At 34.1% G+C, this 25,676-nt stretch overlaps 1 protein-coding gene across 2 annotated transcripts in view; it reads right to left on the bottom strand.

The window, feature by feature from the left end:
- Window positions 1–25,676, bottom strand: part of LOC110856380 (neuroligin-2) — a 257,446-nt gene that overhangs the window by 135,736 nt on the left and 96,034 nt on the right. For both annotated transcript variants that reach the window (XM_035856892.1, XM_035856893.1), the window contains exon 5: window positions 12,001–12,318. The gene's annotated coding sequence lies outside the window, so the exon portion shown is untranslated. The remainder of the gene's footprint in view (window positions 1–12,000; window positions 12,319–25,676) is intronic.

Genomic DNA, 25,676 nt, shown 5'->3' with positions numbered 1-25,676 from the left:
ATTTAAAAATTTGAAGGACTTTGTAATTTTAATGAATTTCAAAAACGGGCCAAAAATTCCGAAATTCAAATTTCAAGACAATTGGATGTTTTATATGTCACGTAAGTCATTCTGAAGAGACACGTTTTCGAATTTTTTGATTCGAGCTAAAATTAGAAAATTTACAGAATTTTTAAAAACCGAGGTTTTCGCTAGAAAACAGCTTAAAATTCGCGCCTCGCGCTCAAATTAGCGCGTTTTGATAATGCGAAAATATGGGTGTGCTTATTTTTTTGCGGTGAACAAAATAAAATTGGTCCCATAAGTAACTAATTCCATATTTAGAAATATAAAGTTTGATTTGCTTATGCGATTGATCTAATCACTTTTATACGTATTCATTAAGTATAGAAAATCAGAAACGGTGTCAAAGCATATAAAATATTTTACAAATTTTCTGAATCGTCTAAGGCAAATAAATATTAATGATTAACATGCTACGTAAATATACAAATGTTATTCGAATATAAATATATTATATAGGTATATTCTTATGCATAAAATTGTGTCAAATTAAAAATTTTACTAAAAATGGAAATAAAGAATTAATTTAAATCAAAAATTCTGAAACTTTTCACATCTAAAACTATTTAGCGTCTCAAAACTCCAAGAGGATATTTTGATAAAGACAAACGTCATAATGTTAAGTACATATAAAGTGCGAAAGGGTTTTGAAAATCAAACCACACTGGTTAAAATAACACCGTAGTGAGAGTTTATGTGATGTTTGGGAAATATGTGATTTGTGAGATTTCCGTGATTATTGGGCAAAATGGACAATTTTCTTTAATATGCGATTTAAGTTGGAAAAAATTGTAACTTTAGTATCTCGAATTTTGAGAAATTTCTGTTTTTGTACAAACTTTAAACGGATTACGTAGCCGCTTCCCAACTTCTGAAGTTTCTAGCCGATTTAAAAGTAAGAAATTGAGCCTTTCTACATGATCACATTTGCAGTAGAAACCGCAAAATACTTAATTCCGCCCAGAGTTCAGTGAAAGTTTTTGTCTGACACATTTCCAGGAAACATATTTATCACCTCGTTTTCCAACTTTTAACTTCCTACTTCTTGTAATTACGAGAAGCAGTACTTCAAATTCTTCTCCATGATTTTACTTGGATATACGACGTGCGTCAGATGAGCTACGGACAGGAAAACATGACCACCATCACGAATAAGCGCTTAACTTATTTATTTTATTTACAAATCGGTGAAATCAAAATGCACGGGGTCCGAATTATTTAATAAAGCATAAATTATTTAATTAAACTTCCCCAAATTTTTTAATTGCTGAAAATAGTTCATAATAATATTTATTATTAGTATTATTATGAAAAAAATTGATAGATTAAAATTGATAGATTTTCACGGCAGTTTGTAGTAAAATAAAGTTATGTAAATTAAACTATCACAAATTTTATAGGTATCATGAACTTCATCAAGGAACCCAAATTCACTCCAAGATAAATTCAAATGTGTTTATGAAAATCGGTCTAAAGTTTTTATAAATTAGTATATAAATCACTGCGAAGGGATATTTCAAAATGTCACGATTTTGTAAAAAAAATTCGTATAAATACATTTCAAAATAAATTGAAATTCCATCAAAAATACATAAGAATCAAACTAATTCGTAAAACAGTTTTCACAAATTTCAGGAAAGACATTGAATCAAATAAGAATAATAAGAATTAAATAAGAATTAATCAAATAAGAATTATAAAAGTACTAGAGTAGAGGCCCGTTCAAGAACGGGTTCTAGGCTCCCAGAGGGGGTGTGCCCATAGCGCAAAATCCCCTACGCTACACTTCAAATAATTCCCAGTGGAGACTTTGTCCATTGTCATAATACATATGTACGTCAAATCATACATTTCAATTTCCCTGATCACGGAACAATTTGACTTCCCCCTCTTGTAGTGGCTGCATAGGTAACTACTTAAATTCCCGTCGCGTGAGGGTGGCTGCATAGCTAAACACTTAAATTCCCATCGCGTGGGGGTGGCTGCATAGGTAAACACTTAAATTCCCATCGCGTGGGGGTGGCTGCATAGCTAACTACTTAAATTCCCGTCGCGTGGGGGTGGCTACATAGCTAAACGTTTAAATTTCCACAGGATGTGGTGGCCGAATGACAAAAACCTTAAATTTCCAGAGAGGGGGTGAGTAAAAAACAAAACACTTAAATTTCCAGAGAGAGGGGTGATTAACTAACAAAAAACTCAAATTTCCAGAGGGAGGGGTGACTGCATAGCAAAAAAGTTAAAATTCCAGAGAATAGGATATGAATTTTATGCTGCTGGTATGTTTACAATTCTACTGCAAGAAGATAGAGACAAAGTGTCGCGGCAGAGTCATCATGGGTACGCTCAATGGTGTAGCGGAGCACACGCTGGTTGCGTAAACTCCATTCAATAGTAGTGGGGCGAGTTGCATTGAGAGCCACAGGGACCCAGCCAGCCAGGCAGCCAGAACTTAACAATAGCTCTTTATGTATATAGATAATGTATGTATGTATGTAGTTATTTATTTTGTTGGGTTGTGGTTGGTTTTAAGTGGGAGGAGGAGGTGGGCGTGAAACTTGGAGGACTTGTGGATAAATGTGTTGTTGTCGGTCTGTTGATCAGATCCGACTGAGCGAGAAGAAGAGAGTACCGCGGTGGCCAGTCACGATGGTTCAGTGGTGGGGCGAGTTGCATTGCTGGAAGACGGACCCAGGGACCCAGGGATCATACTAACACTTTATTACTAGTGATTGAAAAAAATTGTACACCAATTTTATCCCAGTAGTCGACTTAGATTTTCATGGCATCATTTACTGAAAATAAGATTTTTCCCACTTTTTTCTACCTTTCCCTCGTTAGAGAAAGTCCTCACGGGACACACTTTCTCCGTCCTTGTTCCACTCGAGGTCTGCTCTGGAGCAGAATTCTTCCACATTTTTGGACGAGCTAATTTTTTTGCCCACTTCTGACAACTGGGACTTTCTCCCACTTTTGGGAGGAGGCGGAAACGTTTCCATATTCATTATTATCCTCCCATCCGCACGACTAAAACCTGCACTCACATCCTCCCTGACTGAATTATTCATGCACTTTCCAACGGAAGGGATGAGTGGTCCACATTACAAATAGAACATGATTTCACAATAACTTTCACCGCGTAAAAATAGCAATGTCCAATTATGTTTAAAAAATTAGAAGCTTGATATGCACTGATGTGATGGACGCATTTGTGATGAGAATGAGCAACCAAGTATACAATTTTGAGGAGTCGAAGAAAATTTGAGACGAAAACCAAATCAAGATTAATTTTACAAAATGTCTTGGTTGCTAAATTTTGTAAAGTATTTGTAAATGTTATGAAATTTGGTCAATTCTGACTACAGAAAAAGCACAGCGGCAACTTCGTAGGGACAAACAGAGTAATTGGTGTATAAACACGCCGTTTATGATTTTATGTGATTAGCAACAAGTCCAAAAATTATAAAAGATTACTGCTTTCACTTGGTTTGAGTACTGACAGCTTAAACTATTTCATCGAATCCAGTATAGAAGCAGTTAAAATGATAAAACTTCAGACAAAAAAGCTTATTTAGTAAAATTATATTTAGAGGCTATAAACGCAGTCATTCGTTGCATTGTAAAATCCACAAAGTGTGAAAACTTACAACCTTTTACGAAATTTTATAAATATTCGAGTGAAAATTAGCTTACAAAGTTTTGTCAACTGACTAAGGTCAAGGGCGACTTTTTATTTGTAAAGATTTGTAAAATTATTTTACAAAATTTAAGCATTTTATAAAGATACCAAGGACTATTTCCTTAATAGTTTCATAGGATAATTCTAATTTTGACTTTCCAACTAAACTATAAAAGCCGCAAACGAAATTACTTTCTCGCTTCACAAGCTCATTTTTACATACGAGACAAGTTTCTGACTATTTTTCCGAATTTTTGAAACTATCAAGTTAACGCAACTTTTATAAGTCGCATTTCATCCGTTAAACTTAAATCTAAACTTGCTCTCAATCTGGACGAATTAATGACGAGGGACCGGAACTGTTGTTGCAAAAGTAAGTTTAACAAGTTCAAAGTCAAGTGTTGTGCTGAAGCTTAAAAGTAAAATCAAGACTTTTCACCAACCAACTTTCTCCACATTTCCGTCCTTTCAGCACATCCAGAAGTGTTATAATTCTTGGAAAGTCATTCATCGTCCTATAAAGTCCTTCCCGCCCAAAATTATTAAAAGATTTATTCTACTCGTTAAGAAGTATAAAATCCTTGCCACCATTTGATTTTTTGGATATACAAATATAAATGGTCCAAATTTTTGCAGAACAAAAAGCTCACCAAAATAAATAGAAGATGCAATAAATAAAGCTTTCCAAAAAGTAATATTTTAGCAACGCATGCGTGCAATGTGCATCAAACTCCTGAATTTTTTGTCAATCTTGCTAAGGGCTCCATTGAACAGTACTTATTAGTGCCTTTCAACTTTGTGAAATGCATCAGACTTTTCTGCTAATTACTCAATCTCCCTTTTCTGCTGGTTACGACCATTTGATTTCACTCGAAATCAGGTTTTCTTTAATTGGTTTCCACGAAAAAACTCAAGGTTTGGGTTAATTTTTGTTATCACCATTCAGCTCATTCAGCTAATCCACCTTACACTACCCAACAATTGAATACATAAAAAGTGGACTGTCCAAGGTTGGAGTAAAAATTATTAAGCAATAATATTTTATTTATCTTTCTGGTCACGTTGCTCATTTTTTCTACCTTGAGACTTCCTATAATAATGGCTCTACGTGTAATCTGTTTACAGTTTTACGTATTGATTAACCCAATGAAGTTATAAATGGCGTGCCAGCCGGAAAACTTAGAAAAATTTATCCTTGTCCATTTTGCTCTCTTTACAGATTAGTTTTGAAAATAAATAAATAAAATTGAATATTTTTTCGATTTTTATCTGCATTTCAAAGTGTACAGGTTATGTTAAGTTTATCCCAAATTTATGTTTATATTTATGTTCAATTACCTATCCTATTAAATTCTGATATCCCTCTGATTCTTGAAATATCCCGAGATATCGAATTTCGTTTTGAGTAGTAAATTGAAAATAAAATGGTGCACGGATAGAGTTCGGGTAAAAAAGTGAACACAAGTGAAAGTAAACTTGTCCTTTTGATGTGACGATACGAAAGCGGAAGTCAGCATGGGAAACGTCATAAGAAAAATATTGAATATTTCTCTTTCCACGAAAAAAACAGTTGTTCATGAAATCTGACTAGTTATTAGACTGGTACAATTTTTAGGAAATGCGAATAATTTGACTAAATATGTATGACTAATTATGCCAATATAACCGCCCAACTAAAATTTTTTTTCTTCCAACCAAAAGCTATAATTTTTGCAACACTAAAATTTGCAACCAATCGAATTTTTTAATCCAACGAAAATGTAAAATATTACGACCAACAAATTTTATATTTAAGCAGCAGAATTATTAAGTTTAGGCAGCAAAAATTTTAAAATGCAACAAAATCTTTATGAAATTTCATAAGTTAGGGGACGTTCATAAACTTCATAACGCATTTTTTTTACTTTGGATTTTTTAACACTTTTTTGGACACCAACCACTGTTATGTCACGCTGGCGTCACGAAAACTTGATAGCTTACCCCCGTCACGTAACGTATGTGTCTATTTGTGAAGCTATTGATGGAGATACATATATTGTCGGTGTTGGTTTGAATGGTTTGAATGCAAAAGTTTAAAATGTGTTTAAAATTTACTTTCAACTTTGAACTTCAAATTTTAAATCACAGAAAATTACAAAGCTTATTGTAAGATGTTTGGGTCGTTTGAAAAAAACTTGTGCAAAGAAAAATTTCGAGAATTAGCTTACGAACAAAAAAAAGTATAGGCAGAAAGTCTTTCCACCTTCCAACTTTTTGCACCTAACGCCTTACATTTATTGCTCGAGAACCTTTATGGAATGAACTGCAAGTTTTCACAATTACTTATCATAATGCAAGGCTTTTAGAACCATACTTTGGATAACGGCGTAGCACAAGTAAGGACATGGTGGAATTATAGTGTGCTTCACACAATACACGTTTTAAAACCACTTAAAAAATCTCAACGCTGTTTTGGAAAATAGATCAGAAATTTTCAGGGCCAAACTTCAAGATGTGCAAAATCGTCTGGACGACATACAAAATACTAATGTATAACGTATTATAACGGTTTTCGATAAGAAAATATAGTGCTTGTCAAAATAACAAAGAATCTTTACCTCGCCTGGTCAGAAACTATATGCCCATGATGTAGGGAAAGCTTTGATTATTAATTGAATACAGATATTTTTCTCCTAACTTGTGAAATTTACTAAAAATTTTGTTGCATTTGAACATTTTTGTTGCCTAAACTTAACTATTCTGCTGCTTAAATATAAAATTTGTTGGTTGTAATATTTTACATTTTCGTTGGATTAAAAAATTCGATTGGTTGCAAATTTTAGTGTTGCGAAAATTATTTCTTTTGGTTGGAGGAAAATAAATTTTGGTTGGGCACTATAAATTTGACCCATCAAGATTTACTCAGAAAGTGGCGTATGTACCACCGAGATCAAAAGTGATAAAACGTACAAACATAGGAATATAGTAGCAAGTGGTAAACTCCAATTTACGGAAATGTTAGACTAGTTTTATCATATTAATTTAAAATAACCCGATAGTTAACGGTTTGACTGTGAATTGAAATAAATAATCTTCAAATGAAACCACTTTTCTCCATTTTTACCAGTTTACCATTTAACCATTTTACCTACAATTCGAGAACCTAAACACACAAAAGGATATTGTTAACCTGAGAAACATTCAGTAAGAAGAGTGCCTTATTCCAACAACTAAAATGTGCAGTCGAGAATACGAAACTCACCAACTACGCGACATTACTAACTTTCCAGAGGTGTAATTTTCTTTGCAATTTGATACTTTTATCTTAAACTTTAAACCAGAGTAGAAAGTCGAATACGTCTGCATATCTATGTATTTGTTTCGCGTAAGTATGGTCACTCACTTTTCATTTATATGTAAACACTCTTAGAAAACTGGTATTAAATCATTACTGACCGGCGTATGGACGCCTTTTTTTAACGTCAACGTGCTCGCTCCGAAGCTCTTTTGGGTTCATGGAAAGTTGAAAACGAGGAGTATGTCCCAATTTTGGAAATTGCAACACAGAATTGAAATTGAAAAGACGTTACTGTTAATTTGTAATGAAACAACATAAATAAAATGGGACGATATCACATGCTTTCTCCTGTAAGGAAAGCATCGCAATGCCGACATCTTATCGTAATTGGTGTGTAGTGAGGAAATGCGGTCGAGTTTCGACTGCCGAGATAACATCTCACGTAACAAGAACTGACCAGTTTCATTTCATAAGTCGTTTATTTCTGACCCTTTGTTGTTCCTCGTGATTCACGACAATATCAATTAGTCGGGGATTAAATGCTGGGTGGCTTTTGTGGTAAAGTATACTATTTTACTTTCTCTCCACCCTTTTCTCTCTGCATATTGTGTATCCGCGATGAGGTTAGAGTCATGCATGTACGGACACGAGTTTATTTTCATAACTCATAACTCGAAAACTTTTGAGAATTAATTTGTTTCGTGTCAATATTTTCTTGGCGGGCGAGCCTGTCAATTAACTCAATTGGTTCAAATGGATTAAAGCGATTTACGCAGTTATTTCATTGGTAGCTTTATAAAATTGGCAAATTTTGTAAAATATTATTGCAGACTTACAGGATAAAGAGATTCCCTTGATCTGAGAAAGTTTACAAAAATTTGTGTGCTAGTTTTCCTTTGAAATATTTGTGAAACTTTACAAGTTTGTAAATTTGGCGCATTTTACAAAGTTATCAAAGACTGCGTGAATTGCCTCGATGTCATTTATTTATTTCTAACTACTTACTCAAGCTTAAAAATGATTGCCATTTTAGAAAAGTATCAGAAAAAATAAAATCGTGAAAAACCGAGGGTCATGTGCTCCAACGAGTGCAACGTCACAATTGGAATTTATTGCTTGAGAAATAAATCTCTACGCACCGTGAGCCCTGTTCACCTGTCAACTTGGTCGGTGAACTTAAAACCATGCTCACAACCTATGCTTACTTTCTCCGCCTGTCTTCCGGATTCGTAAGTGGCAGCATTTGTTCGTATATGTTTATTCATATATCTCAATTTAAGGATTACTTTCGAAAAAAATGGGTGCCCCTGTCGTTATTTTTAGTGAATTGAATCGCAACGATTACTGGATAATCGACAGTTTTTTTCATAAAATTTAGTTCGGAGTTAAGAGTCGTAACCTATTATTGAGGCGATTCACGCAGTTATTGGTAACTTCGCAAAATCTGCGCGTTTTTGTAAAATAATTTTACAAGTTTGTACATAATAATAATTTTAATAATAATAATTATTATTTTAATAATAATAATAATTTTACAAAATAAGAAGACGTCCTTGGTCTAAGTAAGTTTCTTTAGAAATATTTCTAAAATATTTTAAACAAAGGAAGTTTTTAGAAAATTTACGAAGTTTACAATGTTACCAAAGTCAACATTAATTACCTCAGTATGTGCCCTTCTTTCTGTGCTCAGGATGAAAATTTTACTTTTGTTACGAGTAAAAGCAATAATTTGGTTTACAAAAAAACGAGTTGTTTCTAAAATATATATTATATATTTTTTAATATTTGCCTATTTTGGGTTATATTTTCTTATGAAAGAAATTTATCGTGTGTAGACACGTATTTAATCTTCCCGGAATGTTGAGTAGAGTGTACGGAATACGTACCCAAATTAGCATTTTTAATTTGTAAAAATGAATTGGAACTATTTTTGTATAGATAAAAATGCATAAGTAAAACTTCAAAATGTAAAAAAATAAGAATTTGATAAAAATATGAAATCATATAGGTCACTGCATCCTAATGAACAGTTGTATGGGCTATAACCTTTCTGCCCAAAAAGTCCTGTTTTGATAGGAATCGAGCGTGCACGCGCTCTTCCCAACTTTTGCACGAAATTTTAAACTTTGTCCAAGAGATGCAAAATTTGGCATGCACATGCACCAACATATGCTACATCATAATATAACATCAATTCCCGTTCCGTTCGCTATAAATTTTTCAGGAAAATTCAAAAACCAAATTGAATACGGGTGACATTTTGGACATTTTGGGACTTTTTGGGCAGAAAGGTTATAGCCCATACAACTGTAGATCCTGCTCAACCGGCAAAGCGATAATGTAAATGTGACAAAAATTCCAGGATTTAGTCTCCATGTTTTGTATGGCTATTTTTTCAGTTCCTCGGATCCGCGATTAAATTGGGCGAATACACGGAGTTGTTATATTATTTAACACTAGTTGAGCACTCGAGTTAAGATTTCGACTATTATGGCTAGCATGCAACCTCGACCAAAATTTGACTCCGGCGATCGTATCCCCTCCATACTAATAGTAATGGAAACACTCAAAATAAGGTCGTAATGAATCATTACCATGCGGAATCACTATGTGTCTCTACCACGTCGGTTACGATTTGTCGTAGAAATGGTAATAATAAGTTCAGGGAAATTCTAATTTAATACATAATTGTATTCACTTCCTTAATATTTGGTAATGAATTTGAATTTCCCTGAACTTATTATTACCATTTCTACGACAAATCTTAACCGACGTGGTAGAGCCACATAGTGATTCCGCATGGTAATGATTCATTACTACCTTATTTTGAGTGAAGGATACGAGCACGTGATGGTCGAGGTTGTACGCTGACAGTTTTATATGTAGAATGTAGTTAGTACATAGCATGTCTAACCTTGTGGATTTCAGGTAACTATGTACCCCTTATCCATTGGAGTTTGAGCCATGGCTAAATATTGAGGGTTTCTTATGGAGCTAGATTTAGCCATGTCTCAAACTTACGTCGATGAACAGTACTGTTGACTTTGTTGCTACTTTTACCTCCCGCCGGCAATGTTTGCAGTCACGTGATGGTCGTGCAGAAAGATCATTATGCAGCATCCATCACGTTAAAACCCACTTTTTACAAGTACCAAGAATTTGCACACTAAAATTCATGATAAGATATGCAAATAATTTTGCAATCATTTTAAGACCCAAAAATTTTCATAGGCAAACACAACATGTCATGACCAAACAATAGAACAGTATCTGTATTGCTCAATTTCTTAAGGTATTTCAGTTTTCTTGCTAAACAGAGTTTAAGTTACACTAACCAAAATTTCGGAAAACCCAAATTTACCACACTCATAAATATTTCATGCTAAATATATCGTGACAGATTTGAGTTTTGGAGATATTCATAACTTTTACCTACCGTTTTGTGGTAAATAGTTACTGACGTGGTGAGGCTTTATAATAACTTCTTGGTGACAATTTATTTTCCAACTTATTTTTAGAATAGCTAACTGGGTGTTTATGTCACTAATTAAATCATTTTGAAAAAATACCCACAGCTTGTGTGAATTTATAACATTTATTAACGTAGCAGAAACAGTAAGCAAACAGAAAACAGAAAACGAAGTAACGAACGAACGAAGTAAACAGGGGTTTGAAACACATTAAAATCTCGGAGAAACTCAAATTGTTACATTTACATGAAAATATGTGTATTTTCGTGATACAACTAGCATGTTATTCTGGTTACGGATTTGAGTTTTGAAGACATTTTCAACTTTTACCATTTTGTGGTAAATCGTTACTGACAAGGTGAGGCTTTATGCTAATTTGGTGACAATTTCGTTACCAACTTGACTAACTGAATATTTGTATCATTCATTAAATCATTTTAAAGAAATACTTGTACAGAAATACAGTTTTTTAAATAAATTCACACAAACTGCATGTACAGTAGAAATATAGTTTGCTTTTTGTGAATTTATAACATTTATTAACGTAGCACTTTCCCATCTGACACTTATTTTCATATGGATCTGACATACTAATAAAAGTAAACAGAAAACATGGCTTCATTTCCAACCGAATTTCATCCAGAAATGCAAACTATCCAGAACTGACAAAAATTGAGACAAGAAACAACAACGGCAAATTAATATAATTACGTTCCATTTCAAATCAACATGTCACAATTAATATGCTTCAGCTCGCTATTTCATATCTCCATCTGCATTAATATATTTCTTACTCACAATGGAGGTTTCCCAGCGGATGCTCTCCGATTTTAACCAAATTAGTGTCAATCGATCACAAATTTAATTATTCTGAAATTTACAAATGACACGATCTCTCAATGGTCACGTTTGGCAGAAATATTTGCATCTGAAGAGGAAAATACGACCAGTAAATTTGGAATGTGTCAATTTTTTGGCACGTTTTCTCCTTTTTTCTCCGTCAAACCTGCGTAGAGGAGGATCGTGTCTTTTTCTAATTTCATATTAAATAAATTTGAGATCGACTGACATTAATTTGGTCAAAATCTAAGAACATACGCTGGGAGACTTCCCTTGTCAGTCAGTTTATTTTCTCTGAGTTGTTAATTTTGGATAGAAATCCTGTTCCATTTTCCTACTTTCGCATAACTTTATGTTCACCGCAGTTACATTTCTCGTCTCCGAGTTGATGAAAGCCGACAAAATCGAATGGATTCGTCCATTTAGGAAATAATGATAAATAGCCACGAGTCAAAGTGTCGCCAGTAAATCTCGTTTGATTAATGCGTCCTCTCCTCCATAAAGCTCACTTTATTTGTGGAAAATGTGTAAGCAAAAATTGTGACGTATTGAGAAAATTTCTGTATGAAACCATCGACTGATTCCATAAGATTTTGCAAAAGGTGAAAGTGGGATTCAAAATCATGGCCAAATTTTCTAAAATATAAAATACAAAGAAAATAAATACTTACATTTTTTAGAGATCCATTTCCATCATAATTTGTCCCCCATGTCTTTATACTAAAAATTATAAGATATCAAAGTCGCAAACTTTCTCCAAGCACAACACAACACGACACTTCAGTTACGACTGGAATATCTTTCTTCGTTAAAGACTGGCACTATTTCTTTATGAAGAACTTCATCAATATTCATTTATTTTCTTAAAATCTAGTCTCCACTGATTTGAACTTCCTGAGCACATTTGTTAGTCACGGAACTTATGAAATTTGTGCACTTCAAGAGTGTATAAAGTTCAATTAATTGTTGGCCCGAGGTTCCAAAATTACCTGAAAACAAGCAATAAGTAGAATCGTTAGTAACAACATTGTTAAATGCAGTTTCAAATTTTCTTCTAATTATAATGACGTAATTATTACTTTTATCATCAAAAACTGTAAAATATGTGCATGTGCATGTGCCTGTTCTAAATTCCTAGAATTCTAATTTCTAGAAATCTAAAACAATGGGTTTATTCAATTCAATGCTAAATTATGTTTTCGAAATAAAAATTGATAGTAAATTCCAAATTCCCAATTACATCATCTCTGATCAAAATATGTCCATTATTTAATCTTGAACTTGGTTTTGGAGGAGCATTACGAAAACAATAACCCAAACTGGCGTTCAATATATCAAAATAACGAAATTCTCAAAATATTGTAATTTTACTCGCAAAATTATCTCTAAAATTAAAATTGGCATAACATTTGTAAATAATATGAATATATTCAAAATATGTATTTGCAATTATGCTTAACGCCAGTTATTTTTCGTCTTCCTCCACTTCCTACATCACTGTGTAGTGGTCGAGATCACGGCGTGAGTGATCGACGTGCCACCTATGTTTTAAAGTTGAAAAAACGGGGTCTGTTGAGCTCCTGGCATAACCTGCAAGCGGTATTGTCTTTTTCATAGCAGTGCAGTGTGGACGTGTGCGCCGTGAGCTCCCAACTATTTTCATCATTTTTTAACCGAATTTCTGGATGTCGAAGAAGTTTTTTGGAACTCAAGCTTTCTACTGAATCAACAAGGTAAGAAATCTTTTCCTTTTGAGGGGTGGGTCATTTTCTACAGTATGAGAGAAGTTTTAAGTATCAAAATTAAAGAAAAGATAAAAGATAAATGTAAAATAAAGTAAAACCCGGAGCAACCTTGAATAGGTACGGGTACTGGTGCCTATACGGCCCATTTGTCGAGGTGTTCCTATACGGCCCTCACCAATTATAAATTCAGTTGTTTTGTCACAGAAATGACACAACCTAAGGGATCCTGGGATCTGGGGAACTTATCAGATGAATCTGATAATGAGGCAGACAATGTCGACATATTGAACAAGGAGTCAGACACTTTTGCAAATTTATTCAATGGAGGAAATGAAAAGGGTAAAATTTTGCTTAGCGCTCAGATACTTTATAAGCATGAGTTGTTTCTATAACTTATTCTAATCCTTATCATAATCCTTATTAGGATTTGATGTGGCTCCGCCTGATTTGGAAATTCAGGATTTGTTAAAGGATGTGGAAAAATCCATTGAATTTGGGCCAGAGATAATGAATGAAGTTGCTGAGGGGTTCAACAAAAGAATGACTCGCCCATTATCGAAAGAGACCTCTGTAAATTTAAGAAATAACTTCAAGATACCCATAAATTGCAAACCATTAATTATTCCAAAAATGAACCAAGAAATCTGGTCCCATCTGCCAACCCCGGCTAGATTAACAGATCTCAATATGCAACAAAACCAATATTCTCTTGGAATTGGACTCAATGCTTTGGCGCAGATTGCAAATCAAGTCGCAAAAAATGCAAATAACATTCCAAAGAGGTCAAGGTTTCAATTCTTAAACTGGCGATTGATGGCGGGAACATTTTGGGTGATCAAATCCAATCGATATCTAAAAAGAGGCGACTGGAAGTAAGGAAACATATTAACTCTGAATATCACGGAATATGTAGTTCCCAGGTATTATGGAAATAATTATTTAATTTTTTAAAAAAAAAACCTAAAAAATTCTCATGGTTTGTGTTATATGCCAAATTTTGTTATAAAAAGATTCCAGTATCGGAATATCTTTTTGGATCTGATCTGAATGAGACTCTAAAAGCTTCCAAAACTGCATCAAATGTTGTTCGGAAATCATTCATTCGGCCAGGTCAGGCTCAACGGTCGCAGCCCTATTTTAATCCACGGAATCCTTTAAACTTCAATCGCCCAAGGCTCTTCACTCCCCAGAGGCAACAGTTCAGGCAACAGAGGGGAGCAATGTTTCCGCGTCGACGCCCAAGCTGGCAGTCGAGCAATTATCCTCAACAGTCGAACCCCAATTTCCAGAGGAAGTAACGAATATGCATCATAATCAGGCAGGTCAACTCAAACATTATGTTAAGCAATGGGAAAGAATTACTAAAGATAAATTTGTATTAAGAGCTATTCAAGGATATGATATTCAATTTGAGTCTGAGCCACAACAATTCACCGAACCTAACAACCCTAAGATGGGTGCAGAAGAAACTAAATTTGTCGATGAAGCAATTCTAGAATTGATTTCAAATGGTGCAATTAGAGTTTCTGAAGAGGAGGTTGGTCAATTTATTTCTCCCGTTTTCACTGTCGCCAAATCAGATGGTGGACGTCGTTTTGTTTTAAATTTGAAGAAGTTAAATGATTTTATTTTTGCTCCACATTTTAAATTAGAAGATGTTAGAATGGCAACATCACTAGTTACAAACGGGTGTTACATGGAAGTAATTGATCAAAAGGATGCTTACTATATGATCCCAATTGCACTAGAATCTCAGAAATTTTTAAAATTCAGATGGAATGACGTTCTCTACGCATATACCTGCCTTTGCTTTGGATTGAATTTAGCCCCATGGCTCTATACAAAAATAATGAAACCAGTTCTTGCTTATCTACGATCCAACTTATTTTTAAATGTTAGTTATCTAGATGACTGTTGGATGATGGGAAATACTTTTGAGTCTTGCTTGGCGAACCTTAAATTCACAATCAAATTATTTGAAGCATTAGGCATTAAAATAAATTATAAGAAATCACAATTGGTTCCTTCTCAGCAAGTAAAGTTTTTAGGATTTATTATTAACTCAGTCGATATGAAATTAACCCTGCCATCAGCTAAAAAGGATAACCTTATGCAAAAAATCCGTAAATATCTATCGGTCAAGTCCAATACAATTCACGAGTTAGCGGAAATTATAGGAACTTTAATTTCAGTCTGTCCAGCTGTAAAATATGGTCAACTTTATACGAGGCAGTTGGAAATTGAGAAAACTGTAGCCTTAGAAAATTCAAATAATTCCTTTTCAGCCAAGGTATTTTTGTCTGATTTAGCTATTCATGACCTGAGGTGGTGGCTATTAAATATTCAGTCAGCTGAAAAAGGATTAAGGAAGGATTCATTTGATTTAGTGATTACAACCGACGCATCTCTCACTGGGTGGGGCGCGGAATGTAATGGCCGCACCACAAGAGGTTTTTGGTCACCATCAGAGAGGAAGCAGGATATTAATGAGTTAGAAATGTTAGCCTTATTTAACGGACTGAAATGTTTTTCAGACCAAAGTAAAGAAATTTTGTGTCGGAGTGATAACACCACGGCTATTTCATACATAAATAGGTTCGGCGGATGCAAGTCTCCCAAACTTCATGCTATCGCCAAATCTATATGGCAATGGTGCGAAAGAAGAAGTATGACTATTTTTGCATCATACATTAGTACGAAGGATAATTTCATTGCTGATGGTTTATCTAGACAACAACTTGACGAGTCTGATTTTATGCTTAGCAGAAATAATTTCAATTTAATTATAGCAAAATTAGGGAAACCAGATGTAGACTTATTTGCATCACCTTTGACACGACAGTGTGATCGCTTTGTATCATGGAAACCATCTCCCGAGTGTGAATGGGTAGATGCATTTACCGAACCATGGCGTTTAAACTTTTACGCTTTTCCACCATTTACTCTGATTCCTCGGGTTTTAAGTAAAATAAAAATGGAAAGGTGTGAGGGAATTGTTGTGGCTCCGTACTGGCCAACTCAAGCCTGGTTCCCTTTATTTAATGAGATGAAAATATCTGAAGTAATATTGATTACAAAGAATAGAAATGAATTATTTTCTCCTTATTTGAATAGGGAACACGGGTTGAGCTACAAAGTAACACCGATGGCCGCCAAATTATCAGGGAAGCATTAAAGAAATTACAACTTCCAGACTCGGTTGTTCATATTATAAAAAACTCATTATCGTTAAGCACATGGAAGCAGTATGAATCCTCAATTAAGAAATATGTTATTTTTTGTAATCAGCAGGGTTATGATCTGTGGAAGGTAGATATATCCCAATATTTATGTTTTTTGACATCTTTGTATGAATCTGGACTAGGTTATAATTCTATAAATACTTCTAGATCAGCATCTATCCACAATTTTTGGGTTAAACAGCAATATAAATATTGGCGAGCACAAGCTAGTAACCAAGTTCATGAAAGGTATTTATAAAGTAGAACCACCAACTTGTAAGTATAACGTCACGTGGGACCCTTCGTCGGTTTTAACGTTGATTTCCACTTGGGATAACAATAATATTAGTTTAGAAGATCTGAGTTTAAAACTTGTTTCCATTTTAGCTTTAGTTACTGCGCAGAGGGTGCAGACTTTAAAATCATTGAAAATTAGTAACATAATTTGGTCTAATCCTGTACAAATTAAATTAACTGATGTACTTAAAACTACCAACATACATAATCAGAATCCATTAATTATTTTACCTCCCTACCATGATTCAAGACTCTGTCCAGTAGCCTGTTTGAAAATGTACATAGATAAAACTAGAGATATTAGATTACAAAATTGTGAACAATTGTTCATTTCGTTTGTAAGGCCTCATGGGCCAATTACTTCGCAGACGATAAGTCGATGGCTCTGTAATGTACTTAAGTTAGCGAATATTAGTATTGAAGAGTTTGGGTCTCATAGTTATCGACATGCAGCAACATCGATGGTTGAGAAAAGAGGAGTAAATGTAGATATAATTATGAAAAGTGTTGGATGGTCTAATAAGTTTAGAACTTTTGCTACTTTTTATCACAAACCAATTGTTAATAATACTGCTTTGGCTAATGCTGTACTCAGTTGTATTCCATAAGTCTATTTAAAATAAATGTCATTTGAAATAACATACCGTTTGTGAACTCTTCCTCATCAACATTTACTTTAAACAACTACACAGTGATGTAAGAAGTGGAGGAAGACGAAAAATAATTGGGGAATTTCGATATAGAAATGTCGTAGTACCGAAATATCGAAAACGATATCGAGATTGCATACCCTATAGCTGGTTAAAGAATATAATATTAACCATTTCCTGACAAAGGCTACAATTTTTATTTCTGGCTTGAAACTGAGCAAATTAAATTCGTTTTCCTGATCCACCAGTATTCGACAAACAAAATTTAGTTTTAACCAAAAATTAAAACATGTCGTGTCTAAATTAGAATAATGAAATCTTTTTCCAAATGCATTTTTTGAATTTCTTTCATAAACACTTTCCACAAAAATTTTTCAGTCAAAGCATTTCAAGCTAAATACCTATGTAATTTCTATAAATGTACAAAACAAGGAATTCTACTTTCACTTTGTTTCACAATTTTCACTCTCTACTTCATCATGACGAACTGAAATATTTATTTTTAGCTGTAAACAACTTTTCATAAAATGTAATCTTTTCTTCTTCAAACGATCAGATCAGTGTAGCTTTTTCTCCGTTATTGTGGCGAATTACTAACGCGACTCAAAGAGATGGAAGCCCGGCTAAACCTCAACTTTCACCCGTTTCGAAATAAACTAATGTACAAAAGGAATTTTAAATTGTTTCACATATTTTGTGGTTTTCAGGGCACAAATAAACTCGTCTATTTTGCAGTTTGAGGCATCAGGTCCTCCAACTGGGTGAAATCATATCTCGACTTTTACCCACATTATGAATACATTTTGATTATCATCTTCCAATTAATTTCATCACATGAGATACACATGACAAAATTTAAGGCACATTTATAAAGGGTATTCATTTCGAGTTCGCATTGATAGCAACGTTAGAAAAAAAATTTCCAAGTTCTCACTAAAATGTGGCTTTAAAATTTGTTTTTTTTTCAAAAACCAAATAAATGCCTGCTTAAATCAGTGAGACTTTCACTGAATGAAATCTAAGTAGGAGTTTGCAAATATTTGGCAAAAATCTATTTCACACAGAATAGAATATTTTTTTCCAATACGGAAATATTTTGTATCACCTTGATCTGTTTTTGCTTAGATTCGACTTGTCCGGCTACATGATCCGACTTAAGTCCGAGTTATTTGATGTTCTATGAGATGCCATTGAGGCAAAACAACTACAATTTTTACCTTTTTGTCACATTTAGAAGACCAAAAGAAGACATCGATTTCGTAGACTTTCTCACTTTTCCCTCAACTTTGCCTTTTCCTACAGTTTTCTACACTGGTACTAATTTCTCGGTATTTAAGTTGCCACCTGTAACCCGTACCACTTGTGCTTGTACACACGGTTTGATCTTAAAATTATACTGCAGCGTAAAAATTTGCTACCGACATGGTAAAACTTTAATACCGAGTTATTACTACACGGTATCACTTATCAATACCACTTTGGTAGAGTCATACTTATATGAATACCGCTTGGTATTATTTTACTACTGGATTTCTAAGAGTGTATGGAATATTACATTTCCAAAGCCAAATTTCAATGCTGCCCATTACCAACAAATAAGTACTTCCAGCCTGTTGTCGAACGATTAAATTTTGCCGGCCACAAAACCAAGCAAAACACGATCTGGGTGTTCGATATCTGATAAAACTTGATTTGTGGGAGCATGTCCAGAATCAATTATGGTCACACTTGACTCTAATCGATTATACGAAGTTGTGGGTCGTCATAATCGAGTCAAGTTAGTTGCAACCTCGAATACATGGCTATTTAGTTATACATAGCTTTCATTGTATATTAAGGTAATTCACGAATCTATGAAAACTTGCAATTTTATGACAATTAATTACTTTTTTTACCTCGTTCTTATAAGTAAATCGGATAAAAATTTATACTTATCTGTGTAATCGGCATCTAATTAAAACACATTTTCTGGGCAAAACTGTTTTCAGATTTTTGCCACAAAAAATCCAATAGCTGAATCTGAGTTTTACTAGAAGGTTGATAAATTTAGAAAAAAAATAAAGTTCAGCGTGAATACTATACAAATTTTTCAATTTTGTATTAGCATTTAGTCTCATTTACTATTTTTTGAAAATCATTTTCCTCTAGTAAAGTTGGGTATGTACGATAAAAACAGTTTTGGTTAGTAAGCTGATATTCGTAAGTGCATGGCCACGGATTTACGGTTTATGTGAATTGCCTCACTGTATATTGAGGTAATTCACGTAATCATTGGTAACCTGGAAATTTAGTAAATATTGTAAGATAATTTTATGAAATCTTACAAAATAAAGAGACGCCCTTGATCTGACGATGAGTTAGTTTACAAAAATTTGCGAGCTAATTCTCCTCTAAAAGGTTCGCAAAATTTTATAAAAGTTTGTCGTTTTACCGAATTTACAAAGTTTAAAATGTTACTGCATGAATTGCATCATTTTTAATGTTTACCCATGATTGCACGTCACTTACATAGATAAATTGATGCTTAGGAATCAAAGAAACCTGACATTAACTATTTAACAATTCTGGTTTCCAACTAAATAATCTTAAAATTAACGATATTTTTTTAATAGGTTTGACGTTTTTTTTGCATTTCGATATTTTATTGGCAGCAAGCAATAAAAAGGTAAAAATTTAAGAAACTTGTGATAGAAGATTCATTTCCATGTAAATAAATGGCACATATTTAAACAATATTCATTTTTGCCTACAGGCGAATACGCTAATTACTATGATCATTAAGTACTGATAAAGCAGTTTTTATCATGTTTTGAATTATGTTTTAAATCGTTACATTTATTTTGTTGCTTGATTTTTCGCTAATATGCAGATTTTACTAGTTTTTAAGGGTGGATTTTTTTATCCTGAATAATTTTTTTAAATCAATTTTTATCCGGAATTTTAGATTCACGTTATTTTACCGACATCTACTTACCGACATTGGTTTACCGACGCATTATTTACCGACTAATTATTTACCGACCTAATTATATACCGACGTAATTATTTACCGACTAATTATTTTCCAACTAAATATTTTCCGACACAATAATTTACCGACGTAATGCAATAAATAGACATATTAAGATCAGAAATCATAGTAAACATGGTGAAAATCGATTAGCTTCAGCCGGGCCTGAAAAGTGAGTCGTAAGTAAAATTATCCCATGTTGAAAGGGAACGATGTCGTCACGTCGAAATTTCGACATGGTCGTAGAGACTTGAAATTCATAACCTAGACTCTTCTGCGCTTCAAAATACATATATCAATACTTTTGACCTTGTCGACATCCAATTTTGAGAGACATGGACTTTATAATGTCGAAAGTTTGTCGGCATCTCTACGACCATGTCGAAGTTTCGACATGACGACATCGTTCCCTTTCGACATGGGATAATTTTACTTGTTACGCACTTTGCAGGCCCGGCCGAAGCTAGATATCGGTTTTCGAAAGTAGGCCTTTTTTGCCTTTCGCCAAAGTTGTACCCTTAATAACTTTTCGGTTTATGGACCGATTTGGTTGAAATTTTTACTGAAGGTGTATAATCGCTTGGGCTACATATTTCACCTGGGCGATTGACCATAAACCAACTAGGAAAGAACCTCACCCAAAGTGGGTGTGGCTCGTCGAATTTTTTAAGAACACGTCCATGGTCACGGTGACCTGGTCACCTGGGGCTCAGAATATGCAAAAATTTTATGAGAAAAATGCTCGTGGACTTTTTCCTCTAATCTGGCCTTTTGGATAGTGTGCACGGTCGGTAAATAATTAAGTCGGTAAATTATTGTGTCGGAAAATATTTAGTCGGTAAATAATTACGTCGGTACATAATTAGGTCGGTAAATAATGCGTCGGTAAACCAATGTCGGTAAGTAGATGTCGGTAAAAAGGTGGACACCGAATTTTATACTAAATCTATGAAAATTTGTGGCTATTTACCTCTTGTATATATGCGAATAGATAATAATTTATACTCATAATAGGCATCTAATTAAAACAATTTGGCAAGAATTGCCTGTACAAAACCATTTCGAGATTTTTGTTACAAAAACCTACTAATTTAATTTACAAATCTGAATTATAATTGGAGGTTGATATATTCTGAAGAAAATAAAATCCAGCGTGAATAACAGGCAAGTCTCTCAATTGTGTACTTATGTTTACTCTAATTTACTATTTTTTGACATTACTATCTTCCATTAAAAGTTACGTATTTTGCTAAATGAACATAATGAAAATTGTATACATATTGAGGGTATTAATTACGAGTTCGCAACGTTAGCAAAAAAAGTCACAAGTACAAATAGTACAGTTAGTACAAAATTTGCAGACCTACACACCTCCAAGGGTAGTACACAAGCGTGCGTATTAAATATTTGTAGTTCACAAAAATTTTCCCCAAATTATGTTGCTAATTTTCTATCCAAAACAGCAAACTCGTAATGAATACCCCCATTATATTTCCCAATTTGGGTCACATTTTGTATCCTGCAAGAGAAATAAATTGAACATCCTTTGTTTATGAAGTTGAATAAGTATCATCGTTGTAGGCTCATTATGTGCTAAATGAAAAAGGTGCAGCATTGTGCTAACTGCTATCTTAAACTCACTACATAGCTGAGCAAATTATTGCACCAATTTCAGCTAGCATAACACACAATGTACGTTCAATAGTGTCAAAAAGTTCGAATAAATGAAAAAAAACATGAAAGAGAAATATTTAATTTAGACATGCATTTTTTTTTAACTTGAACGAATTTGACGCTTGAATACATAGCTGAGCAAATTAATGCTCCAATTTCAGCTAGCACACAATCAGGGTTTCTTCGTCTCCCAAGCGTTTAGGTTCACAAAACATGCTAAACCCATGTCTGAAATTAGCCTTAGATTTTTCCCTTAAAGAACATCAAAAAGTAAGAATTTACTATCTTCCTAATAAGTGACCGAGTGACCTCAATATTACATGTACGTATATGCAAAATAGTAAAACTTTGGACTTTTGTAGCATGTCACCGGGTAAATTATGAGGAAAATAGTAAAGGGCAAAAAAAGTCTTATTTTTCGATGTTCTTTAAGAGAAAAATCACGATGAGGCTAATTTCAGACATAGCTTTATATAGCACGTATTGTGAGGGATAGGCGGTTAGGAGACGCTAAGAAACCCTGCACACAATGTACCTTCAATAGTGTCAAAAAGTTCGAATAAATAGATTAACCACTTGGCCCCTATAACGACTATGTGGCGTATTTGACCTTTACACCGAATACGACCATGTGGCGTAAGTTCCCTTGGCTCCGAAATACGACGATGTGTCGTATTGACCCTTGACAACGGGAACGACTATGTGGCGTATTTTCCGTTCCTACCGGCATACGACTATGTGTCGTATCCAGAAAAAAAAATTAGGGCATTGCTCTTCCAAGTATAGTTATGAGTCAAAAATCCGCCATTTGGGCGGGAAGACGAATTGCCTCTTCGGAACCAATATTATAAAGGGAGGTAAAAACAATTTATAGCCAACTGGCTATTTCTAGCTAACACGCCTAGTTTTGAAAACTGCTGTTGCATGGAATTTTTGTCCCATATTTCAACAGCGCTTTCAGATTAAATTAGTGAAATTGTTTTTCTCGGATTTAGAACGCCCCACCGACATTTTTGGCGGGAAAACTAACCACTGTAGCCGATGAAATCTCGTTGGGCGGGAAAATTAAGAGATTACCTAGAAAGTAGCATATAATTTTCCCGTTAAAATTGAGTTATATTCAAAATGCGCTAAAGTATGGTTTCGAACGGTTGATGCTATAATTATTCATTACCAGTGCTATCAATTTAAAGCCACTATAGGAAAACGTTTGTTTTCCCGCCCTAAGTATGCGTAAATTCTATGCATGTTAGATGTACAAGAAGCAATTTTTACACATTTTAGTCTAATCACAAAATTATTTATAGCCGATGTCACGAATTGAAAGCCATATTTGCTATGTTTAATTTTCCCGCCAAAATCGGCTTCTATAGCCCTTGACGCGCGATAATCGATTTTTGCAAATATATGTACTATTATGCACGTAATAATCAATGTTTGTGCAACTTTCCATGCGATTACAATCATTTTTTAATTCGGCGTGTTGGCTATTTTCGGCTATAAACATTAGTCGTTCGCAAAAATGCACAAAGGCAAATTACAACTCAAAATCCGTTCCCAAATGGTTATTCGCATCAACTTTCATAAAAAAGTGTCCAGAATAATTCCGGTGGGAACACCATTTTTCAATTCATCTCTCAGTAATTAACGTCATGCAGTAGGTGAAAATTTCGGGGTCAAGGGAAGAAAAAATTCGCCGTTACTAGGGGTGAAAGGTATGAAAATATTCGTCTCTCAGGGGTGAAGTGGTTAAAAAAATCGTGAAAAACAAATATTTAATTTAGATTTAATTTAGGCATGCATTTTTTTTAACTTGATTGAATTTAACGTTGGTTTTGAATGTTTTGAGATTTGATAATAATAATTAATCATAAGGATGGGTCAGTGTTTCGCTTTTGCCGGCTAAAATCGTTTTTTGTTGGCCAGTGGTCAAAAGTGGTCAAAAGTGGCCGAAAGTGGCCAAAATGGTAGAAAATGGTCAAAAGTGGTCAAAAGTATTCTATTGGCTAATGGTCTGCGCGGCTGGTTTAAACAGACTCTCGGCCGGTATTATTTATTCTTTGCACAAAAAATAACCATAGTTCTTACAAAGTAATTAAAATAGTCTGTAATAATTACTAATCTAATAAATTCAACTTGGACAAATACAGTAAGTAATGTATACATTTGCTTGATACTTGAATATTTTAATGGCTCATTGGTCAAGTCGTAACTATTCCTGTATCAATTATTAATGATGCAATTTGTAATTTATTGCTTATTTGTAGAGATAAAAACCAATTTTAAAATTTTAGATCCAATCAAACAGCGATAAGGAGCCTACAACTTGTTCTGCTAGATCCTGATGAAATCCTGAATGTCCTTAGTAAAATCATTAACTTATCATTATTCCTTGTCGCAGAATGCCCCATTTTTGCATTTTGACCACTTTTGGCCACTTTTGACCATTTGCCACCTTTTTTGGTAAGTGGTCAAAAGCCACTTTTGGCCGCTTTTGACCGGCGGTCTGGCCAATCCGGTTATTGCCAAGCGAAACACTGGGATGGGTCCATTCTGTTCCAGATATAATTGTGTATAGTGTACACAATTATATGTGGAACAAAATGGACCCATTTCTCTTATTAATTATTATTATTAATATTGTAGGTTCATACCTACATAATTACAAATCTTAAAATTAAGACAAATCTTTGAAGAAATTCTTTCCACGAATGAACACGTGAATTTGAAAAGCTACTCAGGTCATAATTTTGAGAAATTTGAAGTCAATTACAAGTTCGGATCACTACCTTCAGACGCCAGATACGAATTTCACGAAAAACTGTAGAGGGAGATTTTAAGTCCGACACAAAGCTGAGTCTTTTCGCGAATCACAATAAAAGCATCAATGCGTATCAGTTTTTTTTGTTTGCCATGTAAACGAGTAAGAAAAACATGACCGGATTTAATGTCACGGTGCCTCCAAACGTGTCAGATGTTGTAAACCAGGACAATCTTGAGCTGCATCTCATGGAGAAAGTTGGACATCTCGATTTACATGTCTATAACGAAAAAGGAGAGTGAAATGTGACAAGTTGGACTAGATGCAACATGCTACTTTTGTAAGTTAACAAGTCAAATCACACATTTTTTCCGGTGTCGATCACACCACGAACGAGCAGCAGGGGGCAGAATGAACCTCGATCGTCGTAATGTTGACTTTCCTACTTGACGTTTCTCTCTCACGGACGGAGGATGAAAAATGTAGGCTGAATCCAACTCTGGACAAAATTTGGTGTATCTGTCCCTCGAGAGAATTGTGCTGAACTGACCGATCTACTCTCTTTTGAAGTTCCGTTACTTTCTTGTATTTTCTCAGAATTTACTTTCGCTTTCCTCTTAATCACGTATTTCCTTTCCGTGCAAATAAACCCAAGTCGTCTCCAGTAGCATTTTGAAACTGAATATTTTTAATAAATTGTCACCAAATTTGGCTAAAATTTGCACTCCCAATCAGGCAGTTTTAACTTCCGGTTGAGTGCACCTTCATGATTCATTAGTTTTTTAAGTTCTTTCTTCAAGTAAATCTAAAACATTTAAATACTTAAATCGCCCATTATTCATGTCTTTGAACTCATAATTTGTGCAGAATTGTAGAGAATTTTTGCAGAATTTCATACAATTTGTTTATAAACATACAATTTTGACATGTAACTTTACATTTGTAAATTTCACATTACACGGTAAAAAATCCAAATCAATAATAGAATT

The sequence above is a fragment of the Folsomia candida genome, unplaced genomic scaffold (assembly GCF_002217175.1).
Source record: "Folsomia candida strain VU population unplaced genomic scaffold, ASM221717v1 Fcan01_Sc015, whole genome shotgun sequence".
NCBI lineage: Eukaryota > Metazoa > Arthropoda > Collembola > Entomobryomorpha > Isotomidae > Folsomia > Folsomia candida.
Note: the sequence above shows the minus strand (reverse complement) of the source record. Positions and strands in the feature narration are given on the sequence as shown.